At 38.0% G+C, this 27,043-nt stretch overlaps 1 pseudogene; it reads left to right on the top strand.

The window, feature by feature from the left end:
- The first annotated feature begins 570 nt into the window (after positions 1-570).
- LOC122134610 lies at positions 571-14,763 on the top strand (annotated as a pseudogene).
- Positions 14,764-27,043: the final 12,280 nt, after the last annotated feature.

Below are 27,043 nucleotides of genomic sequence, written 5' to 3'. Positions count from 1 at the left end.
AGCTACAAAGCTAATATAGGGCTCTTTAATGAATTATTATCGTTGATTTTGGGATGACTAAATAAAACTTAATTTCAGCATATATGGAAAAGCTGAAAATGTCAGGGATCACTGCAAACTGGATACACGCAAATGAATAAAACAAATGTGAACTTCCACATATTTTTAGTCATCAGACTATTTTATTAAAAGTGACTCGATTGTAGTAAATACATTTTCGCTTGTACCTTTATTCATATTTTGTGCATGCTTTGATGTGTGTTACCAATAGAAGTAATAATCATTTCTGTCCTTTCATCTAAACAATCACAATAATGCAGGACAATTTGAGCGTCACTGTCCACTGTCTACTTTTTCCTTTACACGCAGGCTTTATTTCATAATATTTGACTGCAAAAGCTGGGAAAAAACTTATCCACAGTATAGTTGGCAATATTTTATTAAGTAAAGCTGCATGTGCACTGCTTTAAACCCTATAATAAAAACACGGAAAAAATTTCATTGACTTTTCCTTTCATTGATAAGTGTTTGCTAGTGGAAATGGGCGTGGTCGAAAGGTAGAAATGTCTTGCACAATCTCACGAGAAAATATGAGATTTACCGATTATTGTTTACATTGCAAAAAAATGAGAATCGAACCGAATCGATTCTGATTTCGCTAATCTGATTTGGAAAAAAGATTTTTTTCGTCTACATCGACTAGTCTTTGTAAAAGGAGATTTTGGGGTGGAACGGAATTTAAAGACCCGATTTATCATTCCAGGACTCGTCTTGATCCCGGTTCGGTGCTGACCCAGAGCTGCGAAGACGAACAAGAGAAACAAAATATCTCAAAACAGGACAGCAGTTAAATAACTTCGAAGCGAATAGCGTCATTTTGGATGGGGAATCGTTAGGTGCGGATCTGCAGCGAGGTACCGCATGCCTCAGATCTGGTAGAAAATAGATATCGCAGAAAGGCCAGCGGAGAAAGGCGGGTTCGGGAGATCAAGGCCTCGGAGGTCTCGCAGTCCTCGGACTACGGTAGGACGCGGAGCTGGCGTCCCCTAGCGATACAGCAGGCACCGAGCGCAGGCGAGCGTCGGGGATTCGGCTGAGGCCTAGCGCTGAGATGTCGGGCTGAGACGGGAAGGGCGAGACGGGAGACCAGAGGAGGAGAACGGTCGAAGAAAAGATAGCAAATAAACCGGCAAAAGGGAGAAAAGACCCCGATAAAACAGGTACAAAGACAAATGTGGCAGTTTAAGGAGGCTAGCAGAAGAATTTGCAGGGCAGTGTAGAAACGATAGACAATAGAAGCAAAACCCGGGGGTAAAGAGATACCGAGACGGTATTTAGATGCAGTTTCTTTTGTTTTGATCCCTTGTGAACCTTTCGTCCTTTAAAATGTTGTTTCTGCCGATTCTCTGTAAGTTATCCGTTATTTCAATCAATTGTATAACGTTACATCTAATGATGGAGCAAGAATGATAACTTATTAACCAGACTAATTCATCACGTAATCCTGAAATAATATACAATATGCTGGAACAAGTGATTACAGATTCCATTGAATTAGGTGTTTAAATCATGTTGGATGAGATTTAACTAACACATAAATCGGTGGTGGCTCTAATGTTGTATAGTTGGGTTGGTTGATTAGTTAGGAAGTCTATAGAGTTGTCCAGGTAACATTGTGCATGTATGTTTTATATTTTTCTTTCTCCTCATCCACTTTCTCAGATCATATTAACCATAATGTATGATTTTGCACTGATATTGCAGTTGCTTTCTGGTCAAAAAAGAGGCTGATTGATTAAAAAATCAATATTTCTTTGTTAAATGCCCAGCGGATCACATGTTGCATGTGGTTTGACATGAACTGATCTGTGAAGATCTGGCATGATCCTGGTGTTTTTCTCGTAGGTTATCTATAGGATGTTGGCTTCAGGTGGGAGTGAGTTAATGACTGAGTGAATGGATAAGTGGTGGTAGGGAGGCTGAGTCATGAATCTCAGAATGCTCTGGAAAACATGTATTGGGGACACATGACTCAACATGTCACGCACATTACTGTCCCGTCAATCTGTCAGCATCACTATGGCTACATAATGTCATGCTCACTCACTTTTGCTCTCTCTCACAGCCATGATGGAGGAATTGCACAGCTTGGATCCTCGCAGGCAGGAGCTTCTGGAGGCCCGTTTCACAGGAGTCGGAGTTGCCAAGGTCTGTCTGGTCTCAAACTGATAGATTTCTGCCCCCATTTCTATTTGTTTATGATAATCAGTCATTCCTGCACATGCATTCTCGCTTTAGACCTCATCCATTGGTATGTCGTCTTCACTCATTCGTGTGTTTGTCTAGGCCCTGGGCCTGTCTGCTTTCATGCATTAAGTTACATGTTAAGTTATTTTTTCCTCCTGCTTTTGCCCAGTTGTCTGAATCAACCTGTTGTTTCTGTCATGGAGGACAGCTTTTTGGACAAAAAAAAAAAGGTTAAGGAAAAGATAGTGTTTCATATAATGATGCAACGAAATACATTTTTAATAGAAAGGTTGCAAACGGAATCAAATTTATCATTTATCCAAAAACAAAACCATAAAGTTTCAGTAGTTATGTTTATGTTGAATAATTGGGTTGGCAATTAAATTGGGTGTGCTTTTCTCAGCCGATAAATTAATGACTACAAAAAAATGCAAAAAGGTTCTTTGGCAATAAGCCTCCTCTTGGTATTTCATCCCAAAAAAGTACACCATTTTTGGTCACTGTAAAGTACATCCACACCGCTAACAAGTTTACCTGTTGTAGCTTATCTACATTGTGTGTACGAAATAGACACACGCAATTGTAGAAACGCTAATAAATGTCATTAGATGCATTTCCATGCACCCAAACAATGTGTTAGTAATCGGATTGATGGCTCAGTCAGATTGAAAAGCCTTAACGTAAACACCTCAATCAGTGCGATTGAGATTGATGAAGTTTCGTTTGGTTGAAATGGTGGTGTAGACCTGAAATAATCTTTGTTTACATACTACTTTTTACTTCTTACTGTACAAATATGCCTGTGTTTATTAATGTCTTATGAATTGGTCATACTGGTAAAATAATATGTAGGCTGAATGCACTGTAAGTCGCTTTGGATGAAAAGCTGTCTGCTAAATGCATTAATGTAAAACCCAAAACAAATGTAATGTCAGTGCTTAAAAAACTTGACATTTGTCAGCTTTGCTTTTAGGCATTTAATCAAGTTGAAAATGATAATTCTATCATTCTACTCAGGGTAGCTCTGGTGACGTTATAGCAGTGGTTTTCTCTAGTTATGAAGGACGTGACTGGGGGCACTGTGCATACTCTGAAGATTTGATCAAAATATAATACTACCATAACAGAAATGCACATGTAAAACAAATGAGATTTTGTGATTGCAGGAGTTGATGGTTTAATAAACAGAAAACTTTCCGAATCTGAAATGGATTTATTCGAATTGATAAAAATTGGGGCTTGTATATAATGCTCAAAAAAAAAAAAAAAAAAATACAGTGTCCAGATGAGAAAGTTCAGATCGAATAGACGTCTATGTGATGAACATTCGTGTGTCCGTTTTCCTATTGGATAAGTTATTTAAGTGTTGGAAAACTCCAGAAAGACCCTAGATATCAATCAGCATTTGCAGTATGTGTCTTTGAGGAAAAGTTTTGGATCAGTTTTTCAGTGTTAGATGATGTTCATTGGTCACTGCTATGTCCACTCCACTGTCTGGGCAACATGGGATGTTTTTAGAAGCACCTTCTACTCTGACCTCTGTTTGGTTTGGTCTGCTGAATTGTAACCACTGAATTGATTGAAAGAACCGTCAGTAGGTGAGCAGCACGAGGGTGTTTATCGCTGTGTTATTGGATTGTGGAGGGTTTTAGCCTGACCTGACCAGAATGACCAGCATCTGTCACTCTTTCTCTCTGAATCTGATTGCATGTTTAGCTCCGAGCAGGAAGGCTTTCTTTACACAAGCGTATTTGAGTTACCAAAGGGCTCATTAATGGCATGCATAATAAAACTGAGATAATGATTCAAAAAACTGTTCTGCGCACATATGCAACCTTTTCTCACAGAACTAAGAGCTACATTTGTTGGTGTTTTTTGTTGATTTCTTCACCCAAACCATGAAACCCTTTTCAGTTTTAGATCATTTACCTCTAGGTCAACATACAAAGAGGAGTGAGAATTAGAGGCAGAATTAGGAAGGAGTTAGGGTTTGAAATCGGAAAGAGAGACTGACAGACATCACATTGATTGGGGAAAGTTGACTTTTTTTCATGCTGATTGTAGGGGAAAATCCATTAGCTAAAAGCAATGGCTAAAATTAAACAATAAAGGGTTATTTCCAAGGCGATTTCCAAAGTTAACAGATTTAATTGGATATCGAAACTTACTAAAAAAGCTAAATTAAAAAGAAATGATTTAGAATGACTTGCACAAGTGAATAGTTCATGATGCATTGCATGTTTATTGCATATTATTTATGTGTACTGCTTTATACACAAAACTGTAATAACAACAAAATGGCTTTTATGCACCTCAGTTTTATTTTCACAGAACTGAAGAAGACTTCTAGCACTGATCTGTCCTTCAGGAAATGTAAATCCTGTTATCTGTTGTCTTCCTCTCTGCAGGGTTCTGGACACAACGAGTCGTCTAACCAGAGCTTATGTAGCGTGGGCTCCCTCAGTGACAAAGAGCTGGAGGTTAGTACACATCTGAAGCTCAAACAGTTGTTCAGTCACTAAAGTATCTGTTTCCGTCTAGAGTAGGTGATGCAATTGTCAGCTGATGTGTTTCACGTTGACAGTCAGGGAGGTCCAGCTCAGTGTTCTAATGTTGTAGTTGGCGCCATGTTTTATTTATTTCACCCAATGATATCACCCAGGGTGTCTGGTTGGAAAGTCTTGTTTTTTTTTTTTCATTTGTGGATTTAGTTGCTCCTTTCTTTATTATTTGGCATCTGGATGTTGTTAATCAGTGAAATGCACATCTGTAATTGTTTACTTGTGTTGCAGTTAGACAAAGGTTACGTTTGTAATTTCTGGCCCAATAATGTCAACAAATGAAATTTCAGAAAGTATGACCCTGTCTGCTATTGGTCAGACAAACAGACAGAACGACATGATGGTCAAACAGAAAGAACCACAGCATTTACATTTTTCCTATGTATGGATGACTGTATTTTGAACATATAGTGATACATTGATTGTTGTCCACTTTAGAGTGGTAGCATGTCAGAAATGTCAGAAAGCAAGACTAAAGGCTTCTTTACTCCAAGAACAATATAGGCCCAATCTATAAAATAATAACTTTAATAATGTCCACATCAGCAGATGATAACATTCTGTTCATACTAACCGCATGCTGCAGTTATGATGTCTGTTCCAGCTCTTTAAAACCCAGCTCACACTGTGCAATTTTGGCCACGATTTGGTCACCCTGAGACAAATTTTTGAAAATCCTAGGCCTGAAATCTTTAGTCTTTGATCGCTGGTTTTGACATGTTCACCGACAGCCGATTAATGGCTGTTGAGATAAAATTTTACCTCCGACAAATTTCTGGAAGTGTCAGAAGATTTGGTGCAGTCTTGCAGTGGAACTTCTCCTACGACGATATGTCAAACTGTCTTCATTTTTCAAGACAAGGCATGATCAGAATTAATGGTAGAGATTTCTTCTAACTTCTATAAAATCCGGTGCTCACGGAATTCATGTGATATGTTGCCTTTCTTATGATAAGCCACCGATTGCGCGCTGCTGTTTTCATGTGGATGTGTAGTGCTGCTTACACTATTATTTTTTAATACCCCACTCTTGCTGCCATTCATATACTTTTCATGAGCCAACATTTCAGCCCCACGTGTAATGCAGCTCACATTCACTGAACGTGTATGGGTTGATAATGTAAAACTCCGGACAATTTTTCTAGCACACACCCATTTTTAACACGTCTTGACTGTGGTACATTCTGACATTAATGAAAAACTGAAATCCCCACAGTGTGACATGATCATCATGTTCGTACAGACTGACAAGCAACAATCGTAAAGGACTATTAAAACCACACATTGTGAGCCCGGCTTAAGTTAGATGAATTCTGATTAGCTGTCAATATTATTTTTTATCCTCAAACTATTCTTACAATCTTGTTTCTCTGTCTTTATCATAATAGCTGTGATGTGGACTTGCTATTCTCATTAGGGTGACCATACTGGCCATTTTACTGGACGCGTCCTTGGCAGGCTTTCTATATTGCCTAAAATATCCATGTTTTGGCTATTTCCACTGTGCAGGTCGATTGTTGTATGATATCCGCGAGAGCAATAGAGAGCAGAGCAGACGGCTCCTTATGCTTTCAAATCGTTCTCGCAGTACTTTGGTGTCATACAATGATTGGTGTGCAGCGACGCTTTAAGTCGAACGAACAAACAAACACGTGCGCATATTTGCATCGCTTTGTATCTCACCTTCTCATGCGCCACGATTGGTCGATTATGTACAAATACCTGTATGTTATTGGCCAAACTATGTTTTAGGCAATATAAAAATCCTGTCCAGGGCGAGTCCCGTATAAATGGCACATATGGCCACCCTCATTCTCATAGAATTAGATTATTAAAACATATAGATATTGTCCTTGGTGTAAAATTCCTTTTATTTATTTTTCAAACCTGATTAAATAAAAAAAGAATATGAAGAACAATAAACCATGTTGTTCAAAAACAGCATTACCAGACATTGCAAACTAAGTCAGGTGCAGTGTATGTTAAACCGGGCAGACATGCAGAGTTTTGTCGTGTCTCTGCAGTCGTTTGGATGTTGTTGTCCAGTCTTTCAGGTTGTATGAGCTCGTAGCCTTTTAACATTTCAATGGAAACTTCTGGAATGAATGGGGTTGTGGAATGAGGTGATGTCATGGTCTCTTGCATTTGCCTGGCAGCTTACAACTCTCTCTCCTCTCACGTTTCTCTTTCTATCCCTCCCTCTCCTCTTCCTACTCAGACCCCGAGAAGAAATCTAATGACCAGAGAACACGTAAAAGGAAAGGAGACCCTTTTGACAACCAGGGTGAGTTTGAGTTAACGCTGTGGTTGTGCATGAAATGCTGAATGCACTGGTTCTCAGCAGGTGTATGCTACATCTTTTAGTGTTGTTTCCCATAATGACTATGGTTCATATTTTTTTTTTTTTTCTTTTTTATCCTAGGCAAAGGAGGAGGGGAGAGGGACATAAAATTAGTGATTATTTTGAGGTAGGCACATGTAGTTAATTCATTCTGTTTATAAGTATCCATTTGATCCCCATTCTGGGTTAAATTTTGTTTTCATGCACATTTTTTTTATTTAACTTCTAAGTCATTTGTTTATGTGTAGTTTGCAGGGGGTAGTGGTACTGGTACCAGTCCAGCTCGTGGCATTCCTCCAGTGGCACGGTCCTCTCCCCAGCACTCTCTCTCAAACCCTCCTGCTGCCGTGAGTCTCTTTCTTACTGCCAAACATCTCACTACCTCTTGTTGATATAACTATTAAAAGGGATAGAGCCTGAACTTGACGGATATATCGTTTTGCTGATATTATATCACATGCGCAGTACCATGGGGTGCGCGGCTGTCCGTGAGCCCTCTTGATGACGAAAATAAACGTAATGCCGACGGGCTGCGCAGACAGCTGAAAAATACTTTGGCCTTTACGCGATCGGCAACCGCCTGTTGTTTTGCCTTATTGCAACTCTCTGTTCTGGACTTGCACAAAGTCATTTAGGTGAAAAATATGAAGTCTGTTAACGCCCGTTAACACAGGCCAGAGACACTGAGACAGACGCACAGAGAAAATACTGTAGCAGGCAGATCACTCACTGTTTATGATGCATGAAATACTGGAAGAAAATCCTCATATTGATGTGGTGGGTTTATATGAATGTGTTTCTGAGGGGAGCTGACGGTCTTTTCTGGAAAAGTTTACGTGGTATAATTTCACAAAGCCTGTCAGAACATTCTCTTTTTGCTTCAAATTGGGTTATTATTCAATCAAATTATGTTTATGATTATTATTATATAATAAATGATATTAAATGATATAAATGATATGTATATGAATTATATAACTAAAATAAAATAACTGTAATTACAGATTTAGGATAAATAAACATGTCAGTCTTTAATTTTGTCTTTTTAGGAAACAAAAAAAATAACAAAAATAAACTAATTCTACTGTTTCTAATGTTCTGTATGTTGCTCCAAAAAAAAAAAAAAACAGTGTCCAGCGGGAAAAAATATATATTTTATACCCAGTCATTTAAAAATAACACATTTCAGAGCTGTAACAACAATACCGTGAAACCGTGATATTTTTGCTTAAGGTTATCATACCATCAAAATCTCAGACCGGCCCATGCCTAATATGCACAAAGAATATCGGCTGAATATATCGGTTATCTGCATTTTTTACTCCCTAATATCGGTATCGGCCCCAAAAAACCCATATCGGTAGGGGCTCTAAAAGGGGAGTTTCACCCAAATTTGAGAATTGTCACATACTCACCATCATGTTGTTCCAAACTTCGTCAGACCTAGGTTAATCATCTATACACAACTTGCATTTGGGCAGTAAAAACAGCACTGTGAATGATGTTCCACAGCAATAAAAAACTAAAGATGATTTAAAATAAAAATGAAATGATAGGGGTGACCAGAGGTGAGGGATACATTAGTGCGCATTGCAAATTGTATGCTGCTGTAGCTGATGCTTTGATGACAAGTGATTGCTGTAGTTGTGTATAAGCAGTTCAGTACAAGCAATATAGTCATAGGAGTTATAATTATATTTGAGAGTTAATTTACTGTCGCAGTAGCAGTAATTATTGTTCTAATAAAACATGATTATAGAGTAGCAGTGCAGAGGACTGACAGAAGTGCAGAGTGACGCTCTTATTAACAGTGACATTTTTGGTTACATTTTGTGTTGATGGAAATGGGTTTTTGGTTTTGATTGACAGGTGCAGCAAGGAAGCCCCTCCTCCATCAGCTCAGTAAACGCAGACCACTCCCACTCCTCCTGTTCCCACAAGCCAGCTCCTACACACACTCAGCACCGAGCCACACAGGTAACAGACTACAAGAAACACACTCGCAGTCTCGCACCTTTACAGACACTTTCAGATGCTCACTTTGATATCCACTTTCATTTGCTCTCCTCCTCAGTCTGAGATGACAATGGAGAAGTTAGCAGCGCTGGAGAGCAGTAAGAGCTCGGATCTGGAGAAGAAAGAAGGACGTTTGATGACCTGCTTAGGGTACGCCTTTATTCACACACATCATCAGTATTAAAATCTTGAGATTTTGCAAAACCCTTTTTGAGGAATGGATCCTGTGACATTTGCACTTTCGATCAAAAAGTTCAAGTAAAAACAGTTCTTTTGAACTTTCTTTTTAATAAAGCATCCTGAAAAAATGTATCACTCTTTCCATAAAAAATATTAAGCAGCACAGCTGTTTTCAGTATTTATTTATAATAATCAGACCTGTTACATGAGCACCAAATCAACATATTAGAATGATTTCTGAAGGATCATGTGACACTGAAGACTAGAGACTTCTTTCATAAACATATGAAAAATTAATGACCCCTATTATTTGATGCCCAGAGTTTGTGACTTTTCATTTATCAAAAGTTGTTGTTTTACTGCTGAGAATACAATGTTTTATGTTTGTGTTTTTGCATGCTGCAGGTAAACTGTGACCTGCGCAGACAGATCGATGAGCAGCAAAAGATGCTGGAACGATGTAAAGAACGACTCATTAAATGTGTGACCATGAGTAAGAAACTGCTCATTGAAAAGGTAAATGTATGTTCAAGTAGTGTATATGCAGTGGTAAATGTGTGGTGGTGTGGATGTATGTCTTTATGTTTTTATAATGATGATGGATGTGTAGTTTTTTTCTAGTTTGAACACTGTATTGCATGTGTATTGTATCGTTTTCTATAGTTCGCTGAATTGTGGGTATATTTTCAGTCCAAGCAGGAGAAGATTGCATGCAGAGAAAAGAGCATGCAGGACCGGCTACGTCTGGGCCATTTCACCACCGTACGGCATGGAGCCTCATTTACAGAGCAGTGGACAGATGGCTATGCCTTTCAGAATCTAGTCAAGTACGTGAGATGCACATCCACACTCTCTCAAACTTCAGAGCCATGGAAGTCAGTTTCACCTCCACACGTGTGCTTGTGGAGGGCTAGCCATAAAAGACTCATTCAAGACTGTGTTCAGGTCTGATGATGAATGAATGTGCTGCTTTCAGGATCTTGCTGGGTGCACACATGTGCTCAGACCTTCAGATCCTTATAATGTGTGGACACAAGATTTCTTCTGTCACTTTTACAGTTTTTATGGAAAATTGATCTTACATGGATAACTTTTTGTTGTATTTTAACTTTATCTTCACTGTGAGAATAGCAGTGGAAGCTGACATGGCGATAAAGCGCTAACAAACAACTTGGTAAACACTGTCCTTTCAAAACCAGGTTAAGTGGTGTTTTCGTACAGAGGAAGATGAAAGCACTCCACTTAAACCAAAATACGCACACTTGAGACAAACTATACACCACCTAAACCTACCTGCTGGCAAACAGTCGACTGGATTGAGCAAATTACCTCAGGGCTACCTCAAGTACTATCTGGATTTAACTCTGTTTATCGAATAAGTCTGTCTAGTCCACCGACAAGTCCTCCAGGAGACAGATGAAAGTTGCATTCAGTATCAGAAATGTGTGATTATTTTTTATTTTTTTTAAATCAGTCTACACCAGACGTGACAGTTTTCTTGTCGCGCCACGTTGCAATAGCGAAAGTCACAACCAGGCGACCATTAAAAATCATCTGAACTTTGTGTCAGTATGTCATAAATAGATCGAGGCATCAGTTTGCTGTCTGGGGTTTGTCATGTCCAGTGTAGACACTACAACATCACTGATTATAATAGGTTCTTTGTATTTTGTTGTGCCGCTTGCGTCCAGTGTAGACATGTTACCGTCAACTAAAAAAAGAGTCCCCTTGTTTTTTTTTCAAAATTAAAAAAGAGCAGATTAAAAAAATATATAAATAAAAATTAATTAATTGCAATATACTTGAATGTTTAAGTAAAAAATAGTCATAGAAGTGTTAGGTAAAAATGATAAACTATTTTAAATGTTTTTTTTTTTTAAAAACTTATTTATAGTATATAGCATTGAGATATATATATATATATATATATATATATATATATATATATATATATATATATATATATATATATATAGATATAGAATATGAATAATTTATTTTTAGTTATTTATTTATTTTATTCCCCTTATTTTTTGCACTGATTTTGGTATAAAAATTCAGTCTGATTTTTCACATGTGATTTTAAAAAATCAGCAGACTGGCTGAATGAAAATGCAGTTTCACTCTCTGACAGTGGGTGAAGTTTTAGAGAAGTAGAAATACCCCCGATACACACATCACTGCACAATGTTCTGTTTCTGACACCTGCTTGTCAAAGAGAAGAAAGGCGGTCAAACACGTTAACATGTTTTCAGACAGTCTTTCAGATATTTGTATTCTCTGTGGTGTTTATCAAACAACACAACAGCAGTATAAAGACAAGATAGATAGTTTATTCTGGATTCGTCCTCTGCTATTTTCTTTCACTTAGCAAAAATACTCTGTTTAGGAGGACCACCAAGTCATAGTTTTATGTAACAGCAGTGGCAGCTCTGGGCATGAACAAAAGCATGAATCTTATTAGTTGGCCAGTGTGATGGAAAAGAGATTGGAACACCTCTTCAAAAACAACAACAAAAAAAACAATCTGTGGCATTCAGGGCATGTGAATGTTTGTGTCAGTCTGCACTGACACATTAACAGCCATTCATTCCAATTGAAATGTTTCATTTACCAGCCATTTAACTTTGTGTGAATGTGGGAACGGGCCTTTATTGGTATATGCAAATATTTTGAAGTATTTAAGAAACAAACACAGAGAATGTGTAGAACTTTCTGAATGACAGTACTTTGAAACAATACTGAAAGAAAATTAGGAAACATGTTATAAAATAAAAATGACTTTGTCTTTGTATAGACAACAAGAGCGAGTCAATGGGCAGAGAGAGGACATAGAAAGACAGAGGAAACTGCTGATGAAGAAGAAACCCCCCAACGCCAGTCAGACTCCTCCTCCCAACCTAGAACCCAACAAACGCAAGAGCAAGAGCAACGGCGCCGAGAACGAGATGTAAGTTCTTCAGTCATGTCAGGCTTCGAGTAGTTTAGGAATTCAACTTAATTGGATTTTGTCCTAATTTGTTTACGTCCGCACAGGTTATCTTTAGCAGAATACCATGAGCAAGAAGAAATCTTCAAACTGAGACTCGGACACCTGAAGAAGGTATTCATATCGTCACATTCGAGTGGTTAAATTTGTGTTGTCATGGAAACAGGTCTTAATATTTTGTGTTATGTGTGGCAGGAGGAAGCAGAGATTCAAGTGGAGCTGGAACGGTTGGAGCGTGTGCGTAATCTTCACATCCGAGAGCTCAAAAGAATCCACAATGAAGACAACTCCCAGTATGCACTTTCAAAGTTTATTTCCACACTTGTGCCCTTTTGGTTTCAGTACAGAATTTATTTTTAGAGGGCTTTTTGAGAGTTTGTCAGAGTTTAAAATATCTGTGGTGGATTTAAATTATTGTGGCGATTGTCTCTCCGATTGTCAGGGTTTAAAGATCATCCCCGCTAAATGACCGTTACTGCTCTTGCATCTGCTGGGGCAGAGGAGGCTTCAGTGAGGTCTATAAGGTAAACACATCTGTAAGACCTGTGAAATCATGGGACACTAGTCAACCATTCTAGCATATGGTGAGTTTAATTCTGATCTCTTCTGTTTTCTCCAGGCCTTTGATTGACGGAGCAGAGGTACGTGGCTGTGAAGATTCACCAGCTTAATAAGAGCTGGAGAGATGAGAAGAAAGAGAACTATCACAAGTGAGCACAAACACCTTTTCCAGACTCGTTTCTTAAAGGCTTGTGCATATTTCAATTCAACATTAGGCGCCAAGTGTGTTCTTAAACCCTTCCCCCAATGCATTATTCCTCCTGAACCAGCCTGTGGAAATAAGGGCCTCATTCATAAAGATGAGCTTAGAATCATCCTATATTGTAACGTACATTAGTTTCAAAACTATCCTATGACAAGTTTATAAAACGTCTAAATGATTGATTGTGACGGAGCACTTATTTGCACATTTAATTTACCTTTAAATTTCAATAAACAATGTTGGATTCATTTCTGGTATATATGCATGCAAAAGGTTTGTAGGCATGCTTTTCAGTTGGTGTATGGCTTCAGTTTTTGCTGTTATAAATCTTTGATTTATAACACCAAAGATTTGTTCCACACTTTTTATCAGGAGGGCTCTGATTTTTTGGGTTTGACTATAGATTTGAAAGGAACGCTAGGGGAAGTTACATGCTGTGTCAATGACAAAGTTTATTCTGTGCAATTTATTGGACTGTTTGTTGAAGAAGATTTTGGTCATGAAATGTTTTACAGGCATGCCTGTCGAGAATATTAGGATCCATAAAGAGCTGGATCATCCCTAGACAAAATAGTCCCCAAACTGTACGACTACTTCCTCCCTGGATACCGTATCGTGAGTAAACTAACTTGCTCTTTATTGAAATAAGTGAACAATTTACAAATGATTGAAAGCCTATTTCAAACCTTTAGTCTTTTTAATTGGAAAGTTTTGCAATCAACATATTTGTTTTATGCAGTTTTGTTTCCCATTACGAAAAGAGGCATGTTTTTATGTGGGATTGTTTCTAGATTCTGCACTGTTTTCTGGAGTACTGTGAGGGGAACGATCTGGATTTCTATCGAATGAAGCAGCACAAGTTAATGTCTGAGAAAGAGGCTCGATTCCATCATAATGCAGGTCGTCAATGCCTTCAAGTACTTAATGAGATCCGCCCGCCCCCAATCCTCCATTAACGACCCATCCAAACCAGGTATGTCATGCACAGAGCTCTCAAACTCTTCTGTACCGGGCCAAGCATGAGAATTGGGTGCTAGACGAGACCCTTGAACACTGATTCTTGTGTTTGTCTAGGCAACATCTGCTGGTTGAATGGCACAGCATGTGGAGAAATAAAAAATCACAGACTTTGGGCTGTCCAAGATAATGGACGACGACAAAATACGGGGTGGACGGCATGGAACTGACATCACAGGGGGCGGGGACATACTGGTGAGGGGTCTGTTACTGTTACAGGATTTGTGCATTTGTTGAATTTGATCAAATGAAACTGTAAATCTCCCTCAACACCAAAACTTGACTTCTTATTTTTACGGAAGTGTTATGTAGTTATATGGTCTGAAAGTCTGCCTGGTTATGCTCAGGTATCTTTCCCCCAGGAATGCTTTGTGGTTGGTAAAGAGCCACGCTAAGATCTCCAATAAAGGGGATGTTTTGGTCCGTTGGGGTCATCTTTGACCAGTGCCTCTAGTGGGAAGAAGGTTAAAAGACATTTTCTAACATGGCTGTGTTGTCACTGTCCACTGAGATCTCATCTTTTATCCTTTTCTTCACCCACACAGCCGTTCGGTCATAATCAATCCCAGCAGGCATCCTCCCAGGAGAAACACTATTCTCAAAGCCACAGAGGTTGCAGTTTCCTCCCAAACCAGAGGTCATCACCTGAGGCTAACGGTACCTTCTTCAGACAGTTCAGGACAGTTTTTCTTTTCATGATGAGATCCCATGAGCACAAACAGGGGCTATGAGGGGCTCCATCACTCTTTTTACCTATGCCCCATGTGTAAACGCTCTAGATAACCATTTGGGTTAATTTTTTTTTATCTCTCTTCCGCATTGACTATACGCTATTAAAAAAAAAATCTGTGACACTGATGGTGAAATATGGCATCTGTTTTTTCTGGTTGCCAGAACTTCACTGTAAAAATATGGTAGCAACAATTTAGGTTTTACTGACTTAAAATCAACAATAAAAAAGTTAGTTTGCGTGAAACTGATTTTAATATAAGAACCTATTGAAGTACTAATATCTATTTTGTTTACCATTGTGATACACTGACAACCACCAAAACAGGTGATTATGAGAAAGTGCCAATGATGAACCAAAGCCTCATACAAGCAGCTTTTCCACAAGCTGAGGAGGGAAGTACTTTATAGATAGAAGGTGCGACAGTGTCATTCACACAAACACTAACCCCCATCATGGTAAACATGCAAGGCACTTAATATAACGCAATAAAACATTCAGGTACCCATTAGCTGTAAGACTAACCCCGGTAATGTACAGTACACAACTGATCAAGCATTATGCGAGAAGATAGGATTAAAAATATATACACAAAATAAGTTAAAGTGACAAAAAAGTATAAAAAACCAAAATAAAGATGGAACCTAATGTTAACAAGTTTAACAGTAGCAATTCTACAGTCTTTTACACCCAAGCCACCCGGATTTTTAAAAAAAAAAAAAAAAAACAAAAAAAAAAACAAAAAAAAAAAACAATAAAAAAAAAGCAATTTATTCAAAAAGTAATTGTAAAAAGGAAAAAAAAAAAGAGACAAAAACACAGAAAAAAAAAAAAAATACAAAAAAAATATACAAAAAAAGGTATTTTTAAAAAAAAAAAAAGAAAGGAATTAAAAGAGAAAAAAAGAATGGATCAAAAAAGAAAATTTGTTAAAAAAGATACAAGAACAATAAATGCTCTTGTTTTCAGCAAAGAATTCAGCCAAAACAATTAATAATTAATTCCAAAAATGATTTCATAAAATCTTTTACAACGCACAGCGTTATATCATGACATTTAATTTGTATGGAATAACAGTTTCATCGAGTGCAAATCAGCATATTGGAAAAGGTGTTCGAAGATAGATCATGTGACCAGGAAGATTGAGAGATGAATGCAAAAATAAAAAGGCTTCTTCCAATAAAACAGACAATAAATTATATTTTTATAAAATTGAAAATTGAAGTGATTAATGTAGCATTGGAACGTGCATAAGAAGAATTTAAAAAAAATGGATGCATGGATAAGTTGAACAAAACCTCAAAGGGAAAAACTCATAAATCATTCAATTTATTCTTTATTATTAAAATAGGAATAACCATGAAAAGAAAAAACAGAACTTTAAAACAAAATCAGAGACCTAGCAAAAGTCACAGTAATAACTAGGACATAGCTGATTAAATAATCTGTCAGTTGTTTCCAATTATGTATCAAACGTAATTTGCCTTTCGATAATTGAACGAAAAATGTAAATTTAAAAAACAAAGAGCATAGGTGTTTACTGCATGATTCTCCGTGGGGCTTCTGTTGCTCTGTGTTGTCCCATGTAATACCTTTACTAAATGCTGTGCTCACTTCAAGAGGCACAGGGGAAGGTTGTGGGATTCTGTCATTAATGTGGTTTTGTCGTTGCTAGGGAAGAATAGTCATAAAATGGACTACTCGCTTAGTGAGTCAGATTGGCTAATATTGTGCTCATGGAAACAATAATGTTATTGTCTGCCTTTTTTAATTCAATAGATATGAGAAGAGAACACTAGTGAAGAGGTAGAATGATTTTTAGAATGAAGACAAAAAACAAAAACGACTTCCAACACATGGCTACTTGATGCTTTTCTACTGGGAAACATAAACTGATCGCTTTCTACTGCGGTTTCTTGCTCCACTTCCGGCCTCAGTTCGCAGATGTTTGGTGTTGTACCGTAAGGAGGATCGCATCGATGTAAATCAGCGGCCAGTGATACCTACCTCCCTACCGCACATACGCAGAGTCAAAAAAAAAAGACCTGGTTAACTCCAAAGCACAGTAGGCTGTGCTCCACCTCCAGCTCCTCCAACAGCAGACGGCCTCAATTGAAAGGAGCCAGCTCATCCTCGCTATGTTTTGACATAAGCAGGCGGGTGCAACTGTGAGGCATCGCATTTTGCCCCGAACTCTCTGCAGTGCACTGGAAGGGAATCTCCCCCCTTACTTGCCCGAGCAAAAGGGAGCAGAACCAAAGGGTAAGAAAGGGATGGAGGGCAAAACGCATCCCCTAGAACCTTCCTCTCTAAGGCATCTGGCGGCTTGATTGTTTCGTTTTATTGTATTTTTTGGATGGAAAAAGATCTAAAAAAAAGCGCCCCACGAGCGAGCCAGAACTGAGAGGGTGCGAAATACCTGTGAGAAGGACCGAAACTGGCTCAGACAGCTGAAGGCGTATACCTGGTATTGCGTGAGAAAACTACAAATCCACACAACAAACACACACAGATAATAACAACACTTTATAACGATAGGTCAGCTTGATTTTTCTTATGTCAAACACCGTTGAGGACCTAGCCCACTCCTACTAATTGTGCATTCAAGTGACATATTCCTAAAGTTTTGGAGACCTCCCTGCTGACACAAAGCCAGTCCCGACCATCTGCTCTCTCTGTCCTATCGTTTTGCCTGAGGAACAGATCTATGACTTTTGGAAGCAATACTGGTCAGTGGGTTCTTTCAACAATAGTGAACCCTAGGTTTAAACGCCTTTTTGAACTGCTGGTCAGATCACATAATAATTGCTGAGTGCAAAATCAGCATCAGGACCTCTAGGTTAGCTGGTCTTCTATGGCTGGGAATCAGATGTTTGTACTGTGTGAGAGATGTAATGGGACATGTCTAGCTCAGATGTGTGTCTATATGTCCTGTTACTTTCACCCCCATTCCTATGACCAAAGCTGAGCTCTACCAGTAGGTGGTGCTGTTTGGACAAGTGTTTTTATTTGTTTTTTTTTTCTTCTGTTTTTGTTTCTTTTTGCTTTATGCTGTTAGGAAAATGCATTTTTTAGGAAGCATATGTTCTTTTAGATTTTAGCGACACTAACTGATTCCCCCCCCCACCCGTTACCCAAGTTATGTTTCTTGTTTCTCATCGTGTCTTTGGACAGAGATATAACGTTGAAAAATGAGATGAAGTTAGATTTTTTTTCGTTTGATTAATTTAAAAGTCTTGTGCCTCACATAGAAACACACACGGACACAAATGCGTTCAAATTACACACAGTCATATATGTTTAGGGTCTGGTGATACGACTGATCGCCTGATCCTGTTTTCCACCTGTTTGTGAGGGAAGGAAAGAACTCTTCAGAGGGGACGGAGCTGTCAGGGTTCAGGGTACAGAACAGAACTTGAAGAGCGATTCATTAAATACTAAATTGGTTATTAATACATTGTGTTGTCCCTGCTTTATTTGTTCATATATAATCTGGCTTGATGTTTACGAGTACTGTCTCTAAAAAGGTTGAATTGGCCATTTTACTGGATTATAAAAAATAAGTGAAATATGTACCTAACAACCTAAAATTAACAAACTGGAGAAACTTAACAATGGAAAAATATAAAAATGAAAGCTAGTTTCAAATTAACATTAATAATACTAGTCTATAAATAATACTGTAAAATAAAATACAGCTGAGAAAACCAACATTTAGGAAATGTTTGAATCTAAGTAAGCTGAAGTGTAGGAATTGATTAATAAAATATTATTAAACAGACAATCCTTATTCAAATTATAAAAAAAAGGCTTCAAATAGAACTATTATATTTAGATAGTTATGTATATAACTATAAATGTCAGTGTGTGGACAATAAATAAAACCTTAAAATGAAAATATAAAAATGAAAGCTAGTTCAAATTAACATTAATAAATACTAGTCTATAAATAATACTGTAAAATAAAATACAGCTGAGAAACCTAACATTTAGAAATGTTGAATATAAGTAAGCTGAAGTGCTAGAATTATTAAATAAAATATTATTAAATAGAATCCTTATTAAAATATAACAAGGCTAAATAGAACTATTATATTTATATAGTAGACACTAACTGATCCCCCACCGTCCCCCAAGTATGTTCTTTGTTTCTCGCCGTGTCTTTGGACCCAAGAATATGAGATGAGTTAGATTTTTATTTTTACCGTTGATTGAGTGAAAAGTCCCATTGCCTCACACTTAGAAACACACTGCGGACATCTGCGTTCAAAGTACACACAGTCATATATGTTTGGGTCTGGTGATCACATTTGATCGCCTGATTTTGTTTTTACTGTTTGTGGGGAAGAACTTTCCTCTCGAGGGGCGAGGAGCTAGTTCAGGGGGTACAGGGCAGGAGCAGGCGATTCATTAAATACTATTGGTTATTAATACATTGTGTTGTCTGCTTTATTTGTCATATATATGTAGCTTGATGTTTACAGATACTGTCTAAAAAGGATTGGCCATTTTTACTGGTTATAAAAATGAAATTGAAATATTTACTAAAAACTAATAAAATGGATAAAACCTTAAAATGAAAATGAAATGAAAGCTAGTTCAAATTAACATTAATAAATACTAGTCATAAATAATACTGTAAAATAAAATACAGCTGAGAAGCCTAACATTTAGAAATGTTGAATATAAAGTAAGCTGAAGTGCTAGGGTATTAAATAAAATATTGATAAGTCCTTATTAAAATATGTGAGCTAAATAGAACTATTATATTTATATAGTATTTATATAAATATAAATGTGTGTGTGACAATAATTGACAATTTTTAAAATTCTAAATCTTTATTATGTAAGAGAAGCTATACTGATATAGCATTGCACTGTATCAGATGTTTTCATTACACTTAATAGGAGGTCGTTTGGCATTGGTAATTTTCGTTTTTGAGTTAGAATGATTATTTTATCAAAATAAGTAATATTGATTACTTAGTAATATTGATATTATTGATAAATCACTTGCTGTTTTAAAAATGCTCTCAAATGTGGGTAGAGCAGTGTTTCTGTTATTTGTCACACATTCGTTCAGTAGGCAGGATGTTCCTGTATACAAGACTTAACCAGGTTGCATCACCTCAGGGTATCTGTGTCTGTGTTTTCCTTCCAGCTCCCCAGCAAAGTTTTCTGGATTTGGTAGCATTTATTAGTCGTATCATGATGCAAAGTAGCCAGCCCACTGCATGACCTTTGTGGCAGAATGACTGCAAGTGAAGCCAAATTCAATGTGGAAAGCTGCTGGAGAATGCTGGAAGGCAAGGCATTGGGACTTACTGTCTGAGGATTTCACGCGAGAAAGTGGATTTGTTAGTATGCAGGCTTTGGAATGGATTTTGAAACCCTGGCAGTTTTCTATTCAATCAGAAATAGATATTTGATGGATGCTGGATTTAACCACACTATTCAGTCAGGGAAGCAGAGCCAAATGCGTTTTGGACCGTTTAAAAAATAAGTTCAACAGTTGCTTGACTTGACAAGTGGTCAAAAATCAGTTACAGGGATTATAATTGGTATTTTAAACCTGATTATTTGAATAGACACTGGTCAGTCACCCACAATCTGTGAAGACCCTAATGATATGCATTATACGGTATATGTAATTATTACTTTATTCTGTTTTTATTTAATTTTAACACAGCTGTGTTACAAAAAAAAAAATCTTATTTACATCTTAAGCAGACTTCCAGTCAGTGACTCACCATTTGGAGATTGTTTTTGGTGGAAACATGTAGCAGCTAGAACCTGTGGATGATTGCTTTACAAACTAACTCCAACCCAACCACTCCACCCACTTATTTACTCTGACTGGTGATCTCATGCGTGGTACTTTACAGAACCTGTCCTGGATTTGCCCAGCAGTGCAAGGGAGTGTTAAAAACATCCACAGCGAACTAGTATTCTCCTGTCATATCTGGGCTGTCTCACAAGTTTGTCCAACAATTGTTTCTAAGTAAAGCTGTCACTGGGGCATCATGTTGCACATATTACTACCTTAAGTGTAAATATTAATACTTAAATATAAGTAGACTTATTGATAAGGCGGGGTACTGTGCGAACTTGGTTGCAAAGACAATATAAATGACTGAATGACGTGGTCACATTTAATACACTATTATTAATCCATATTTTATAGGATCGAGGAGCAAATCTAGGAATTTCTTTTAATTTTTTTTTTTTAAGAATTAAAATTCAATTAGTCTAGTATTGGGAAAGCAGTAGTAGAACAATTGTTTTATCTTTATTTGAGACGAAGTCAATTACATTTTATTTGCAGTTGATGGTTTTGCCCAAAGTGACTTACAAAACGAGGGTAGCGCGGAAAAAAAGGGATAGTTCATCCTTAACGACGACTCGCAATAATAAATACGAGACATACAAGTGCTTGTTACACAAACAGTTTGGTACAAGATACAACCAGGGGAGGGAATCAAGGAAGAGTTGAAACCATCGGACGGTGATTTTGTTTGTTTTTTTTTCAGGTTAGGATGCAGGTTTGTTTTATAGAGTTAAGTGGTCTCTAGAAGCAAGATAATGGGTTTTTCTGCCGTCTCTTTAACTGTTGTCGGGAAAGGTTCATTATTCTGGAGGGGGTTGAGAAGATCATTCACCAGCAATGAACATGTTTACAAAAATGTTTTGGAAAACGACCACTGTGTTCCACATATATATGGACCAACCTGTGTATTCACTTAATATAATCACTAATAATATTATATATATATATACTTATATAATTTATTATATATATATATTATATATATATTTTGACCCAATTTTTAATTAATAAAACACATAAAATATGTACCAATAATTAAATCAAATTTATTTTGTATTAATTAAAAAAACCATTCATAATTTTAATAATAATAATACTTTTAATTTTTGGGGACAAAATATAAAAATTGGAGGGACAAAACCTCTTAATTAACTTAAATATTTAGTTTGACCCCCCCTCCCTTGAGGTTACCACGTCGATCCATAGCAATTGTTCCACCATTTGGGTTTCAGGCCCTCCTACACGATGTAGGTTATTTGTTTGAAGGTTGGAAGTTGTGGCATTATGTTTATATGCATTGTTTTTGATTGTGTATGAAAACTATTGGTGACTCCTTTTTAAAAACATTTTATGTGTTATTAGTCTAGCTTCATGCGCCAACTTCAGAAACACAAGCAGGGTAGAGAGAATATTTAGAGAATATTGAGTTTTGTCAGAGGGAGACTACGCTGCTTTTTCTTTCCCCAGGTATAGCGTTTTTACTAGTGCTGAAATATCGTGGCTACCATAAACAATGAACAATGCCAATTGCCCCGTTGCTTCTCTTCCCTCAGAGCAAAGAGTTGCGAACTTCTGGGTAAATTCTCAGCGCTGGACACTTCTCCCGGGTGTCGGGTAGTGTCATTCAAACTTCTTTCTCTCGCCTTCTTCTGCTTCACTTTCTCTGGGACGTGTGCAGTTTAGAAAGTGAGCGGTCTGCCTCTCTCTATTCACTCCTGAGCCTCATCACAGTCCACGCATCACAGCGCGACACTGACACTCTCAAAGCCAGACCCGTCTGTTCTTTCACCGTTCCTGCTTCTCTTTCTGAGGTGATAAGAATGAATGAGATATAATCCTTTTCATCCTCCGTTTCACCTTTCCGCGGGCATGCATCTGCACGGTGGCGGGCACCGGGATGCGGGCTGTTTGTGGAAAGCAAGTCGCGCGTGGATAAATGTTTGCAGATGCACTTTATATTTATTTCTGCTATTAAGCCTGGAGCGGAGCACCGTGCACTCGGGTAGAAGGAGGCACACTTACGCTTCATTGTCACTTTTTCTAGTTTTTTTTTCGCGTATGCCTTTTCTGACTGCTTTGTTGTCAGCGGATTATAGACGTGTTATGTGATTTAAAAGTAATACTAATAATGTGAGGCATCTTGGTTTTATTTGAGTGGGTGCCAGCTTCGTGTTAGGTTGGCTCCGGCTGCGACCCTGATGGAGGAGAGTCACTGAAGGAATGCCACCGAAAGTGCACAAACTCTGAGTGGAACCAGATGTGAGAAGGAAGGAAGACTATGGAGACCGGCGGGGAGGGGGTTGTTTGCGGAGCGCTTTTGAGCGCTGGTAGATGGGGCTGTTGATTCGCTCCAGTGACTCGGATCATTTAAATCGGTTCACTGATATGAAGAAATCATACCTTATGTTGATAGATCCTTTCTATGCAGGCTAGTATGAGTCTTTACGCCAATTGGTGGTTGTCTCGGCTTATAGTTGGTCGTCGGTTGTAATAGTTTTTCGAGGGCAGTAGGGGGTGTTCATGCTGCATGGTTTACTTGATAGATCATTATTATAAACATTGAGAGTTTTTTAATGCCTGGAAGCTTGTGTTCGTTATCCACGACATGGCTTAATGTATTACATTATTCGCCATCGGTTTTTTTTTTAGACTGTAGCACAACTATTAAAAGAGAAGAAAAAGGGCAAATAGAAATATGGTTTTGGTTTTTTAAACCACAACATTGCACTGAACCAAAGCCAAAAGACTATCTAGAATGAAAATTTTCCATCCTATTGCTACGTCTTTGTCATCGTGCCTTCCTTTCATGTTAAAAAGCTATAGTGAAAAGAAAGAAGACAACTACGCAACCTGACATGGTTTCTAGTTATCTTGGAGATCATTTTACTAACAAAGTTGTCTACTTCGATCGTACAAATGCCTGCTTCAGGTTGTCTTCCTTCACTGACCGTCAAGCTACTAAGTACAGTCCAACAAATGATAGTGCGGATTTAGAGTTCGACACGCGTCTAAGGAAATGTTGGCATCATACTGTATAAGCGACTGGCAGATCAGATAAGATAGGGAGAGGACTTGCATGGCTTACTAAAAGGGAGAGTGACGCTTTGTGAACTAGGTGTAATAGTAATCGGTAAATGTCTGAAGCGTACGATGATTGACGCGACCTTACAGTCCGGCATTCACGCTTAGGGCGAACCAAGAATTCGCTTATCATGGAAACTAGTGCACAGACGCAGACATCATCAACACGAGCCTGATCCTCCATGCACAGAGCTCTTTTAGTGTTATGCACATCTAGATGGTGGAAGCAGAGACATATTCGGAAGACATGTTTTGCGTTAAGTAAAGGGCCAGTCGCGTTGGGTGGATTACAGTCGCGTTATGCTTGTTATGTACAAGACAGAATAGCCTGATTTCTAGGTTTCGTCACTGCTCTGCTTAACCGTGTGTCTTCTAACGTGCTTAGAGTTCCCCCTCTAGCCCCTGTAAGCATAGACTGTGCCTTAAATATATCCGGTTCCCGAGCAAATAACGTAGCCGTCAACCAAGCAGCGACTGGCTGTGGCATGTCTACATCGCAGAGGTTTCACTCGGTCGGTTCTCTAGTATTAGTTTCTTAGTCTGCCTTTTACCGTAAACTTCAGCGTCAGCAGAGGACCGCGATAGGTTTTTTTGCATATGTCAACTCTGTTTGCAGGGGACTTGTCAAGACTCTCTGATTAAAAGAAAAAAAAGTTAAGAAGAACAGAACAGTGTTGTTGAACAAGCTAAACACACGTCACCAAAGACCTGATGCAAAATGCTGTAGCTGCCAGTGTCACAGCAGGATGGACTTTGAGCGTTTAGTTTAATCACAACAACGCAATCCACTTGAAGCGGATTTTAAATTTTGTATTAAAATCTTTTCAATTAAATAATTTAAATGACTAAAAAATGATGATAGGCGATTTTCATCATAAAAATGTTCTTGTATAAGGCCTAATATTTAAAATGTAATGCTCAATTTAGAATCTGGTTACACCAGTCTGTCATTTATCTTTTTTTTTTTCTTTTTTTTTTTTCTATAAATTTTGCTGTTTTTTATATTTTAATCGGCATGGCACATTTTGGTAACATTAGAAATTACATAAAATTACAATTATTTAGCACTTTTCTACTGATCATTCAAATGCTTTAATTATATATTTAATATAAGGGCTTTTTGGCCCATTGACACATTAAAATAAAAAAAATTGATTAAGTAATTGTTTTTATATTTGGAGTTTATTATTTGTTGTTGTAATATCATGGATTATTGCATCTTTAGCTTTTTCTGCAGCACTAGCTCTTGCTTTTTTAATTTTTTTTTAATTGATAATCCTTTTTTTTTCAATTTTGTTTTTTTCAACACGCCAGTTACAGTAAAAAAACTGGGAGCAGACTCTTATATTATATCTGTTTCAGTCTCAGTTGGAGTTGGATCTCAGGTCACAGCTCTGGCTAGGTTAAGGGCTCAGTAACGGGAGCCGAGAAACAAAAACCGTCCGGAATTTCCTGTGTGTTTGTCAGTCTCTGTATTTACAGAATAAAAGGATCATCTATACATAAACCCTGCCTTCTCTCTGCACTGCTTCCTTTTGCTCCCTCACTCCTTCTCTTCTTTTTTTTCCTCCCTGTCTCTCCAGGCTATTGCCTTGTTACCTTCCTGCCCCTAACTCCTCTCTCTCTCTCTCTCTCTCTCCCTCTCTCTCTCTCTTCTCTCTCTAATATCTCTTACTCATTACCCTCCTCCAAATAGGGGAAGGAAGAAACAAAAATACATCTGTCATAATAATAAACGTTTAGCTTTGGTAGCTTAGAATCAGGGTTCAATCCAAAAAAACCACATACCACCACATGACTAAGCTCACACACCCTTTCATGAAGTGGAGTCCCCCCCCACCGAGCGCCTGTTTCTTCTGCCTTTTCCATTTTCTGGTATCCTTTGTATTTTTCGGGGATTTACAACTCAAATTCCAAAGCATCCATCGACTCTCTTTTTCTAATATGTTGTTCGATAGTAAATTTGAAAAAACGTATTAGAAGCTCCTCCAAAATAATAAAAGTTTTAAAGGGTTTTTTTTGCAGTGATCCTATAGAAGAAACCATTTTGGTTCTTTAAAAAGCTTCAGTGAACAGCTTCTTGGAAGAGCCTTTGAAGAATCTAAAGAACTTTTTTCCACCATAAAGGAAGCTTTTGTGCTCTGGAAAGGTTCTGTGGATGTTGAAGGTTCTTCATGGAACCTAGGCCCACTTTAAACCTTGAGAAAACAATTAATCGGCGACATTCCACAGTCTTCGATGCAGATTGTGCCAAGGCCCACTTGAAACCGTAAGAAAACAATAAATCGGAGATCTTCCACGATGCAGTGCAGAGTCTCCGTTTGTTTAGCTGCGCAGCCTCATCCGTGCCATGTTCTCATCTCTACCATCTGGAAGAAGGTGGTTCAGGAGCATTCATGCCAAAACCACAGGCTGAAAAGGTTCCCTTCCTGTAAGCTGTCTGCCTACTCAATAACTGTCCGGCAAGCTTCTAATGGATGGTATTCATTCTCTCAGTGCTCTAACAGCACTTCAGACAAATCACCCATAGCCATTCATTTTTCTCTTTAATCCAAACAACCACTGCTGATCTGCAAGACACTATACATTGTCCATCTGTCTATTGTTTTATTTATCACCGCATGGGTCTGCATTTTTACGGACATCCTAGGCATTTGTCATGGGGATTTGTTTCTGTTTTATGTTATGCAGTAGTCGTACATTTAGCCAAATGCTTTTATTCTCTAGCATCGAACCGGTTGTTATATGTTGGTGGATAGTTAGTAAGAGTGTTGAAAGTAATAGAAGTGCACTCCTAACTCTAACTTTTTTTTAAAAAGTAGTTTTTTGTTTTTTTGTTGCAGTGGTATCTCGTAATTTATGATGAAGAACCTTTGGGCTTTAAAAAGCTTTCAGTGAACCTAGCTCTTGGAAGAGCCTAATGAAGAATACTAAAGAACCTTCCCTTTTTGTCCACCTATAGTCATAAGAACTTCTTTTGTGCTCTGGAGGAAAGGTTCTGTGGATGTTGTGAAGGTTATTCTCATTGGGAACCAAGGCCCACTTTTAAAACCTTTTAGCACAACAATTAACCGGAGACATTCCAAAGATCTGCGATCGATGCCAGAATCCAATTCGCCGTCCCACAAATTATTTGCTATTCAAGTGACATCATACCAGCCATTATGTAATCAGTGATTCTTTGGTGCCCAAGAACAATTTGTGGTTTAGTCTGCGCAGCTCCTCATCCGTGCCATGTTTCTTGCAAGCTCTAGATCCCATCTGGGGACCGAATTCTGAATGGGTGTTGGT

This window comes from Cyprinus carpio, chromosome B3 (assembly GCF_018340385.1).
Source record: "Cyprinus carpio isolate SPL01 chromosome B3, ASM1834038v1, whole genome shotgun sequence".
NCBI lineage: Eukaryota > Metazoa > Chordata > Actinopteri > Cypriniformes > Cyprinidae > Cyprinus > Cyprinus carpio.
The sequence above is the reverse complement of the archived record's forward strand: the minus strand, read 5'-3'. Positions and strand labels throughout refer to the sequence as shown.